Raw genomic sequence first — 12,508 nt, forward strand, 5'->3', positions numbered from 1 at the left:
CAACAGCGAATCAGTATTAGGTGTTGCATTTTTCATTTTCTGATTTGAAAATTTGTATATTATTTATTTATTTCTTACTAAGAAAAATAAGGATTTCATTTATTTTTATTCTTTTCTATACCTCTCCCCATCTTCTGCTTATATCATTATTTCTCTAATTCTGTATCCTCTATTAGGAAGCTTTGCACTTCTAAACATTTTACTTACATATTTATTTGTTATACCCTCAACTGTAACTACTATTTCATTACTCCTAGTTTTGTAAACAACTCTTCCCTTCAGAGCTTCAGCTCCCAAGTTCTAGAAATGTATTTTAGTTTTTATATTGATTAACTGAATTGCTAGATATTATATATATCAACAGTACTTCAGTTTTAAAACAGCATCCAAAATAATCAAAATGGGAAAACCAGGACTTGGACATACATTAATTTACATTAGATTTTTAAAAAATCAAACAAGAGAGTTTACATATTTGTGACATTTTAACACATTTTTTTAAGAGCTAACTTGTACCAAAAAGCTGCACATTCTTCTGGGCAGAGCTTTCTTTCTTCCTGATGTTTCTAATTGGCTTCGTTTTCACCCTTGCACTATTTATCTTAAACATTTCCTCCATTTCTTTCCAACTGTGCCTCATATGATACCGAGTCCCCTGTCCCTACAGACTCTGGACTTCTTATCCCATTCTGGACTGGTTTCTCTCTCAATCTGATGTGTGCCCAGCAGGAATCCTTGGATTCTCTTCTGGCTGGCTTGATGTTCCTGACTCCTGGATCCCATGTCTATCTCTCTTGTGGGTATCCTTTATCTTCCTCCATAATTACACAAACACACCACCTATTGTTTTTCCCTGCACCTCAACTTCAAGTAACCTTCTAAAAGTCTGGTGAAGAGTGAAGGCTGCTGTGAATGTGGGATGGGATGTGGGGTTGGTGAGCTTGTCCCCTGCTCTCCCCTAGGCCTCCTCTCATCTTGCTCCCTCTCTGGGGCTCTGCCCAGCAGACCAGTCTTCTCTCCTGTGAACACGCTCCCTGTTTCTCTCCCTCTCCTGCACTCCTCTTTATTCAGCTATCACTTCTCCATCCAGTGAGTCTTCAAACATTTGTTGAACACTCTGGTCTTCTGTTGCCCCCATGCTTGTTTTTATTAACAGCAGAGGGAGAAGAGGGAGGCTATGGTTCTTGAGCCCAGTGAGTGGGGAGGAATCCAGTCTACCAGGGGCAAGACGTCTGACCTTGGCCAAATCATAAAACTTCTGTACTTCAGCTTCCTTATCTGTAGATGGGGATACAATGTACACATATCAAATGTTAATAGAATAACATACAAGTTATCATAGGTAAAGTTTCAGAGCCAATACCAATGCAGAGCGATGACCACAAACACAAGTCACTCTTATCTGCAGCTGTTATTATACCTGTAAGTACCTTTACTCTCATTTCAGTCAGGTCTCAGGAGGAGGAGTTGACAAAGGCTCTTTTGCCTTTTGAAAACAGTAGCTAAATGTAATCAACATCTGCTTTCCCTCCTCTTCTCCCATGGCAAGATAATCACATACAGAACCAAAATAAATTTTTTATATATATGAAGACCTGAAGCTTTTTTTTTTTTAAGACCACTGAGAATGGGAAAGTCTGAAAGGAAGGACACCCTCATATGTTATGAGTGCAAACATAAGTTATGACAGTTTGTTTGCATAACAGTGTGGCTCTAGGTATGAAAATGTTTTAGGTATTGATGCCTTGTGATTTAGTAATTGTACTTCTAGAAAAAGCTTAAGGGAACAATCTCAAATGTGAGTGAAGTTTTTAATACAAGGAGAATGTTCTTATTATTTACACAAGGTATTAGAGACAACCTAAAGTCCAGCAGTCAGGGGAGGACAGCAGAGAGGACGGGACACCATTCGGGGTCCTCAGCCATGCAGGGCAGGGATACAGGAAGTGGGGTGGGGCTGGTGGGACTCTAGGCCCTTGTGAGATAAAGGCTCTTGCAGAAGCAAGGAAGACCTGGGCTGTCAGAATTGCACCACCAGGGACTTTGTCAAGGCAGACTCGAGCCTGGGGGGCAAGACATCATTTTAGAATGAGAAGAGTCATTTACCAATAAACATATATCCTCAGGTAATTATTTTCATATATTAAATGGAGTAGAGCATAGTCATCACAAACCTGGGATCTGGATCAGAAAGACTTGGGTTCAAGTCCAGGCACTGGCACCAGTGTGAAAAACTGGGCTGACCTAAAGTTAGATTAGTTTCAGGACCCTGCACATCATAGACACTGGATCAACATCACCTATTACCAGTTAGTAACGGAGTTGCTCCAACCTCATGTAATTTCTAGAGTATTGCTTCCTATCTGTTCGTCCGTCTCTGGTTTTATTACTCCTATAACTTCATAGATGGCTGTCTCCTCTGTCATTATCTTCTCCTTGTAACCCAACAAGATAACAGGACTATGACTTGGAGGAAGTTGGATGGAGATGAGTAACTTTCCTTAACTAGTGACCTACAGAGCCCAGGAGATGGAGAACCACGCTGGGTTAAGCCCCCACTGGCACTGGTGGCCATCCCAGGGGAACCCACCAGAGACCTCAACTCTCACTGCTCCTTGAAGCCACTGCTCACTCGTGATTGAGTCCACATTCTGTTTTCTCTTCCCCAAGGGTGAGGTCACACCTCCTTCCAGCCTGACGGAAACAAGGAGCTGAAGGGAAATCTCTGAGACCCTGCTGCTGCCATCATGAGCTCAGAAAACCTCGGAGACCACTTAGGTAAGCAGCTGCCTCTTTTCTGGCCAGTTCCTACATGTGACCCAGAATTGAGGGTGGTTCCTCCAGGCAGAGTTAACATACACAGGAATCAAGAACCAAGAAGGGGATGGATAAGCATCCTGGAGCTCCCCCAGGGGGCCACGTGGAGTTCCCCCAATGCGAGTGTGTCCACAGAGCTTCTTTCCCAGTCCTTTCCTTGGGGATCCACTTGCTAAGTGCTCACTTCCTCCCCCACTGCCCTCTAGCAAGTGACTCAGAAGTGAGGTCAAGACAGCCCATGGGGAGGGGGACAGCAGAGAGAGTCCCCAAGGCCAGGCACGGCAGTGAGGGGAGGTCATCCAGGGTCCCTGGAGCTCTTCCTACCCTCTCCCTGGCCCAGCCTCCTCCTGCTCCCTCAGACCCTGGGGCATCACCGTAGACACCATTCCTTCAGCTCTGACCCAGCCGCTCACCCAGCCGCTCTGCAAGAGTCAGCGGACAGTGAACTGAACCCCAGTCTACCCGTGCCACCTCCCACCTGGAGGGGAAGGGTGACCGGGTTGTTCACAGGGTCACATCTGGCTCCACCCCTCCTCCACCTCGTTGATCCCTTCCCCTGCCCATCCTGAGTGTCTCTGATTAGGATCCTCTCACATAGCAGTCTCACTCAATGGTGGGTGGTCCTAAACCCTTTTTAGAATTAGGTCACATTGGTTTACAATGTTCTATAAGTTCACGCATACAGCACTGGACTTCTCCTTCTGTGTGTGCTGCTGCAGCCTCTGCTTAGCTGCGCAGTTGTTCTCGACGCTTTGCGACCCCCAGGACTGCAGCCCACCAGGCCCCTCTGTCCATGGGATTCTCCAGGGAAGGATATTGGAGTGGGTTGCCATGCTCTCCTCCAGCTGCAGTGTACTCACCACCAAAATTTAGCTGGGAAAATCCCTAGTCGCAGAATGAAAAAATGACAGGAGTTTAAAATAAGGAGGATTCAGTCACGTCCAAGAAGTGTCTGACACTTGACCTTGGGTTCCACCTCTGAGCTTTCTTCTCACTGGCCTTGGGTTGTCCCTTCTCCTGTCTCACTTTCTTCTTCTGTGAAATAAGAATAATGCCTCGGTGTGTTCACATACCAGGAAACACATCTTACATCGTGTCCCAGCCCCCCCATATATATACACATATATCCTAGTGCCTACATCTTACCTTCAGTTCCATAACCTCTAGACCCTGAAATCACACAGGGATTTTGGTAACTCATTTGAGCAGTGATCTTGCCCTGTACTGATCTGAGGTTAATTATTTTCATTACATTCTTTATCCCATTTAATGTGAATATTCTTTTTTTTTTTTCACTGCCAAAACACGAAGCATTCATTTGCAGGGTGCTGCCAGTCTCTGCTAGAAGTAACTCACAAACACACAGGCCTGTGTTCTCTCTCTTTGTGTGTGTGCATGTGCTCGTCTGTTCAGTCCCGTTCAATTCTGTGTGACCTCATGACTGTAGCCCGCCTGTCTCCCCTGTTCTTGGGATTTTCCAGGCAAGAATACTAGGAATGGGTTGCCATCTCCTATTCCAGGGGATCTTCCCAACCCAGGGATCAAACCCATGATTCCTGTGACTCCTGCACTGGCAGGCCAATTCTTTACCACTGTACCACCTAGAAAGCCCTCGTTCTCTTTCTAAAAATTACAATTGTAGATTCCTGAAGACATGTAAATCCCAGGATTAGATCATGATTCTGGAGGTTTGGAAGTCCAAGATATTCAAGCTAGTGGTGGTTTCTGGTGAGACCTCTCCACCTGGCTTGCAATTCCTAACTACCCTCTAACTGTGTCCTCACATGGCCTTTCCTCTGGAGGAGGCATCAGGAAGAGAGAGAATCTGGTCTCTTCTTTTCTAATAAAGGCCACAATCTTATTGGATTAGGGCCTCACACCTATGGCTTCATTTTACCTCAATTGTCTCTTTAAAGGTCCAAACTTCAAATACAGTCACTGGGAGTTAAACGTCAACATGTGAATTGGAGGGTGAGGGCGGGAAAAGCAGGTCCATCCATGACGCAGGTGACTCTACCAACAGTGCCCAGGTGATCACTCCTCAGGAAGATGAATTTTAACAATTTATACTAAAGAGCATTTTTTTTTAAATTTTGCTCTAGAATTTGTTGGAGTTATCATATTATGATAACAAAAGCAGATCATTCTTAAGGCATAAACTTTGTTTATTAATTTAAATGAAAATATATGATCACCGTCACACATAGATACAACTCTGAAAGGTTACTTCCGTGAGCTGCGAGCAAATATATGGTATCCTTGGCCTCCAAGGAGAAGACTTTAATCCGGAGCCAGAGAAAAGGCTGGATCACTCAGAACTTTTTTGAAATAGAGTTTAACTGAAGTGTAAATGGGATAGAGAAAGCTTCTAACATAGACTTCAGAAGGGGACAGAGAGAGTGCCCCCTTCCTAGTTTTTAGCAAGGCATTATATACCTGATCAGTTTAGTTCGTCCCTCAGTCGTGTCTGACTCTTTGCAACCCCATGAATCTCAGCAAACCAGGTCTCCCTGTCCATCACAAACTCCCAGAGTTTACTCAAATTCATGTCCATCGAGTCGGTGATGCCATCCAGCCATCTCATCCTCTGTCGTCCCCTTCTCCTCCTGCCCCCAATCCCTCCCAGCATCAGGATCTTTTCCAATGAGTCAACACTTCGCATGAGGTGGCCAACGTATGGGAGTTTCAACTTCAGCATCAGTCTTTCCAATGAACACCCAGGACTGATCTCTTTAGGATTGACTGGCTGGATCTCCTTGCAGTCCAATGGACTCTCAAGAGTTTTTTCCAACACCACAGTTCAAAAGCATCAACTTTTTGGTGCTCAGCTTTCTTCACAGTCCAACTCTCACATCCATACATGACCACTGGAAAAACCATAGCCTTGACTAGATGGACATTTGTTGGCAAAGTAATGTCTCTGTTTCTTAACATGCTATCTAGGTTGGTCATAACTTTCCTTCCAAGGAGTAAGTGTCTTTTAATTTCATGGCTGCAATCACCATGTGCAGTGATTGGAGCCCCCAAAAATAAAGTCTGACACTGTTTCCACTGTTTCCCCATCTATCTCCCATGAGGTGATGGGACCAGATGCCATGATCTTAGTTTTCTGAATGTTGAGCTTTAAGCCAACATTTTCACTCTCCTCTTTTACTTTCATCAAGAGGCTTTTTAGTTCCTCTTCACTTTCTGCCATAAGGGTGGTGTCATCTGCATATCTGAGTTTATTGGTATTTCTACCGGCAATTTTGATTTCAGCTTGTGCTTCATCCAGCCCAGCGTTTCTCATGATGTACTCTGCATATAAGTTAAATAAGCAGGGTAACAATATACAGCCTTGACATACTCCTTTTCCTATCTGGAACCAGTCTGTTGTTCCATGTCCAGTTCTAACTGTTGCTTCCTGACCTGCATATAGGTTTCTCAAGAGGCAGGTCAGGTGGTCTGGTATGCCCATCTCTTTCAGAATTTTCACAGTTTACTGTGATGCACACAGTCAAAGGTTTTGGCATAGTCAATACAGCAGAAATAGATGTTTTTCTGGAACTCTCTTGCTTTCTTGATGATCCAGCAGATGTTGGCAATTTGATCTCTGGTTCCTCTGCCTTTTCTAAAAGCAGGTTCAACATCTGCCTGTTCATGGTTCATGTATTGCTGAAGCCTAGCTTGGAGAATTTTGAGCATTACTTTATTAGCATGTGAGAGGAGTACAATTGTGTGGTAGTTTGAGCATTCTTTGGCATTGCCTTTCTTATGGATTGGAATGAAAACAGACCTTTTCCAGTCCTGTGGCCACTGCTGAATTTTCCAAATTTGCTGGTATATTGCGTGTAGCACTTTGACAACATCATCTTTCAGGACTTGAAATAGCTCAACTGGAATTCCATCACCTCCACTAGCTTTGTTCATAGTGATGTTTTCTAAGGCCGACTTGACTTCACATTCCAGGATGTCTGGCTCTAGGTGAGTGATCACACCATCGTGATTATCTGGGTCATGAAGATATTTTTTGTACAGTTCTTCTGTGTATTGTTGCCACCTCTTCTTAATATCTTCTGCTTCTGTTAGGTCCATACCATTTCTTTCCTTTATCGAACCCATCTTTGCATGAAATGTTCCCTTCGTATCTCTAATTTTCTTGAAGAGATCTCTAGTCTTTCCCATTCTGTTGTTTTCCTCTATTTCTTTGCATTGATCACTGAGGAAGTCTTTCTTATCTCTCCTTTCTATTCTTTGGAACTCTGCATTCAAATGAGAATATCTTTCCTTTTCTCCTTTCCTTTTCACTTCTCTTCTTTCCACAGCTATTTCTAAGGCCTCCTCAGACAACCATTTTGCCTTTTTGCATTTCTTTTCCATGGGGATGGTCTTGATCCCTGTCTCCTGTACAATGTCATGAACCTCCTTCCATAGTTAATCAGGCACTCTGTTTATCAGATCTCGTCCCTTAAATCTATTTCTCACTTCCACTGTATAGTCATAAGGGATTTGATTTAGGTCATACCTGAATGGTCTAGTGGTTTTATACCTGATAGCAAGCTGCTAATCGGATAAAAGAAATGCCTCAGACAGAGAGTGTTGCACCAGGCTCCTCTCCCACAACATGCATTTTGAGATAGAATGGCACAAGGGAACTCACCTGTGGCTATAAAACAATTGACATGAATCTTGAAGAAAGGCAGATTTCCAAGCAAATGAATAGTTTCATTAACACAGCTTAAGAAAAACATTTCCATGAGAAATACACGTTGGTTAGCTCAAGGTTTGAGGAAAAGTTAAGTTCAGGGGGCCCCAGGTGTCATCATGGCAACACAGGATTACAAGGAACCTTTTAATCTCATGTAGATAAGGGGGAAATAACAGCTGCCACTAGCAGTTTATTTCCTCCTGCCACTTGGGGAGCCCTGTCCTTCCTCCCTGTCTGTTATCCTTTATTTCCCCCCTTTTCATTTAGGAGAATATGGCTACTAGGGACAAGCGGTGGCAATTCTGTTCAGACTGCTTTGAGCTGGCCAGGGACACAGACCCTAAGCTGTTGAGGCAGCATGTTCTTCTTACCCTCATATTGAGGATCTATGATCCAGGAGGCCCCAAGTAATAGTTGGAGAGGATGTGGTACTTGGAGGAGCTTGAATCACCATTTGTGACTTAAAGGCCTTCACGCAGTCAGAAACAAGTTGAAACAACAAATACATATATATTTGGAAACTATGCACTTGATGTGCTAAGTCGTTTCATCATGTACGACTCTTTGCAACCCTAGGTACTGTATGTAGCCCGCCAAGCTCCTCTGTCCATGAGATTCTCCAGGCATGAATACTGGAGTGGGTTGCCATGCCTTTCTCCAGGGGATCTTCCTGACCCAGGGATCAAACCCACATCTCCTGCACTGGCAGGCAGATTCTGTACCACTAGCGCCACCTGGGAAGCCCAACTATAAGGCTGATGTCCTTAGAGAGTACATGGATCATTGGTAGTCAATGATTAACCTAGTGAATAGCATAAAATATTGGGGAATATTGGAAAACTAACAGATTTCTCTAATCATGGTTTACTTGCCCCTCGAGAGACCAGTAGATCTAGATGAGATTAGTTTAGAAAAGGGGTCTCATTTAGTTCAGAGAATCGTCAGAGTCCAGTATAGTTCTGGGTTAATCAGAGACTAAAGAACGTTTGTAAAGAGAACTAGCCTTGGGAATCAAGCAGTCTTCTTTTGAATTAGCATGTTTTAGTCAAAGGTATGGAATTAATGATAAGCATTGGTTAGGAATTCCTATAATGTCCTCCAATGCCAAGTGACGATTAACATCCTATTTCCCACTATTCTTTGATGAGAGGTAGAAGGCATAAAGAATATTCCCAGCTATAAAATAAACTGTACCCCAACATCTATGAATCCTAAGATAAATGTTTTTTTAAATAGAGGAAACTCACTGAATCAAATGATTGCTAAGCGGAGCAAATGCAGTCTACATAAAACTAAGGTAAGAACCCTTTTAATTACACAGGAAATCAATGGCAGGATTAATGATTTTAAGAGAAGAATCACTTTTCCTGTAGCCCCACTGCTGTGAATGATATCTTCATGAGCCTGGGCCGCCTTCTCCAGTGAATACCGGGGACCTATTACTGGTCTCAACTAACCAATTCATCCCAGCTTGGAGGGCTGCTGCAAACTGCTGAAATTCCTCCTTGGAGGATGAAGGGAGAGCTACTCCTTTTATGCTAGATTCCTTTGTCGTGGATCCTGCGGGTTTATTTCAATGGCACCTCTGCGGCGAAAAACTATTACTGGTCCTCCCTGTGACAAAAAATTTAAATCTTCACTAAGTTTGACATTAGCAAACATTTCAATAATCACATCAACTCTTTTTTCACCAACAGATTTCTTAGTTTTATCAATATGATTAGCATCTTTGTGATTAAACACTTCGTGAGCTCCATTTTGCAAAACAATCTTTTGTCCTTCCTCAGTAGTAGCTGTGCCCAGAATCTTTAAGCCATAAGCTCTAACCATTTGGCCTGCTGCTCTTCCAGTTCCTCCACTAGCCCCAGAACACTTTCTCCAGCTTTCACACGGGCACTGTGGAGCAGACTCGATAAGCAGTAAAACATGAGATGCTGATGGCAGCTCCTTGTTTAAAGTCCAATCTTTGGGGGGAGTGTGTAAACAATGTGATGGGATTCCAGAGCATACTCAGCGTAGCCTCGAGAGATTGTCCTGGTAGTGAATGCCACCTTTCTTGAAAGAAGATACTCTCCAGCAGCTTCTACCATCCCAGCCATATCTTAGCTAGGAGTATAAGGTAGAAGTGGTTTTATACTGTGAGTGCCAGAATGAATATATACGTCCACTGAGTTTACGCCACATGCTTGGACTTTGTTAGAACCTGGTGGTCTTTCAGAATTGCTACAGCAACATCCAATTGGAGCTTCAGCACTTTGGATCGGCAAAATTAAAAAACTCAAATAGCTCTCTTCAACTTCTGTCACCATGGTGATCTAGATACCTGTTCTAGAGTGGACTGTCAAAATCTGTTTGCCCTCCACCAGGTTACACAGGGTTAAAAAAAAAAAAAAGCTACCCAATACCATTTATGATCCACCACAAAATCTTCTGCCTGCGCTTTCCCAGTGACTCAGACAGTAAAGAATCTGCCAGCAATGTGGGAGATCTGGATTTTATCCCTAGGTTGGGAACATCCCCTGGAGGAGGGAATGGCTACTCACTCCAGTATTCTTGCGTGGAGAACCCATGGCCAGAGGAGCCTGGCGAGCTACAGTCCACAGGGTCACAAAAAGTCAAATAGGCCTGAGGGACTAACACTTTCCCCTTTTCTCTTCACAAATTCTTCTAACCTTATTCCCTTTCCTCTCATCTAGATATTGAGATCTTCTTTGAGGATGTCGCTGAGTGTCTCTGGGACATACTCAGCAGAGAGGAACTGCTTCTCCTGCTGACTGAATTCCTGAGGAAAATTGAGGCGAAGGCTGGTTTGTCCAGGTAACCTCCACAGGTGGATCGGTGTGTCAGGAAGGTCACCCACACCCCGCAGCACCAGACTAGGTTTCTCCTAGCAGGCACACCTCCTCCAAGCAGGACCCTATGGTGGGGGTCGAGGATGTTCCTTCTCAGTATCTCATGAGGAATGTTTCCTCCTTGTCATTTGCTGTCATTAAACAACCTCAGGTTGAGAAACGATGAAACCTGTAAGGAAGGGGCAGGTTATGTGACCTTGGACTAGTTACTGAGCTATTGTCTGCCTTGGTTTCATCATCTGTTCAGTTTTATTGTGAGGATACTGAGCTCTTGCATGCAACGATCTTCCCATAATGACTGATACAGAGTCGGTATTCAATCAATATTAACATTTAAAAAGATTGTTGGGAAGAATTTTCTTTCTAGTGATATTCCATCAAATATCTCTCTTAAGTGACGAGTATCCTAAGGTGACTTTTGTTTTTTGTTAGAGGATTGAAGAAGTATGGAGCATCTACAAGGTATAAAACCTGTGTTTAATGTTGAAAGACGAAATTTTACTTTTGTAAATTTCTCTTCTAATCAATTTATAGTACTACCTCTGTATGTATGCAGAATAGAATTTTGGAACCTATTTTACAGACAAGCAAATTGCCCTTCTAACCCCTTGACCTTCATGTTACAGGGAAGACATGAATGCACTACACGAATATCTGAATGAATTGAAAAGAGACTTGGCTGGGAAGGACCAGGAAATGCTCCCAAAAGAGCAGCTGGACAGGAGGAGGTTTCTGAAGAAGTTTCCTTGGGTGACACAGCAGCAGGTGGAGCTCGTAAGCAAGCTCCAGGAGCTTGCAGACAATGTAGACAAAGTCCACAGGGACTGTACCATCTCCAATGTGGTGACCCACAGCACCGACGCTTTATCTGGCGCCCTGACCATCCTTGGCCTGGCTCTGGCACCCGTGACAGCCGGGGCCAGTGTGGCACTCTCAGTCACTGGGATAGGGCTGGGAGCAGCAAGTGCTGTGACGGCTGTGTCCACCAGCATCATGGAACATGTAAGTAGGTCATCAGCAGGAAACAAAGCCAGTCAATTGATGTCAATTGGTGTCAAGAAATGGAAGGTGCTCCTAGAGGTACTCAAGAGCAACCCCCACATTGTTGTCACAACAGAGAAATTGGCAAAAGCTGAGAAACACCTTGAAAGAAATATCCACGCCATGGAGACAGGCAAAGCCAACCCTGACTCTGCAGCCAATGCAAACATCCTCGTGAGCCCTGGGAGAATCTCAGCCCCAGCCATCCAGCAGGTAGAGGCAACATTCAAAGGCACAGCTTCGGCAGTTACCAAAGGAGCCGAATTATGGGTGCGGCCACTGCAGATGTCTTCCTCCTGGTGGATGTGGGCTTCCTGGTGAAGGAGTCAATGCACCTGCATACTGGCGCAAAGACAGCATCAGCTGAACACCTGCGGCAGCAGGCCAGGGAGCTGGAAAGGAAGCTGGAGGAGCTCACCCAGATCTATAAGCATCTGCAAGAGGACCCAACTCCACCACCCCCAGGGCACTGAGGGTCCAGGGACACATTCAGGGTCAAGGTGCAGAGGCACCTTGTTAGGGAAAAAAGGAGAGTGAGACAAAATTGTTGGAGCTGAGGGTTAGGAAACTGGCATTTCTGCAGCTGGGCACAGGAGGGAAGGGGTGATTGTAGGTGATAGATGGGGAGAGAGGAGGAGCCTGGATTAAGGGAGGAAGGGGGACTAGAGAATTGGCGGGGGCCGAGGGAGAAACCTTTTATTTTTTCATCCTATGAACTTTTTGTTTTGTACTGAGGAACAGGCGATTAACAGTGGTGTGATAGTTTCAGGTGGATAGTGAAGGACTCAGCCATACACACACATGTATCCATTCTCCCCCAACTCCCTTCCCATCAGACACCAGTTACGTTGAACTAAAGAAGTCACTGGGGGCAGAATAAAAGGAGAGGCAGGGGAACTAGCAACAAGAGACCAGAAATACAAAAGGGTTGAAAATGGGAGATAGAGAGGTAGGATTGTTGGGATCCAGGAGAAGCAGCAGGGACTGCTCTATTGCCCTTCCTAGGGTTTGACGACCCAGCAAGAAGAGTCTCCTCCTGGTGGTGGTCTCGAGCCCTACTTCTCCAACAACTCACCTTTGATTCCAGGATTTTATCTTAATTAGGCTGTGA

General features: G+C 44.4%; 2 pseudogenes; one reads left to right on the forward strand and one right to left on the reverse strand.

Annotated features, from left to right (window-relative positions):
• Window positions 1–2,628: 2,628 nt before the first annotated feature.
• LOC133043116 (zeta-crystallin-like) lies at window positions 2,629–9,432 on the reverse strand (annotated as a pseudogene).
• A 482-nt stretch (window positions 9,433–9,914) lies between these two features.
• On the forward strand, window positions 9,915–11,977 carry LOC133043117 (apolipoprotein L3-like; annotated as a pseudogene).
• Window positions 11,978–12,508: the final 531 nt, after the last annotated feature.

The sequence above is a fragment of the Dama dama genome, chromosome 22, assembly GCF_033118175.1.
Source record: "Dama dama isolate Ldn47 chromosome 22, ASM3311817v1, whole genome shotgun sequence".
NCBI classification, from domain to species: domain Eukaryota; kingdom Metazoa; phylum Chordata; class Mammalia; order Artiodactyla; family Cervidae; genus Dama; species Dama dama.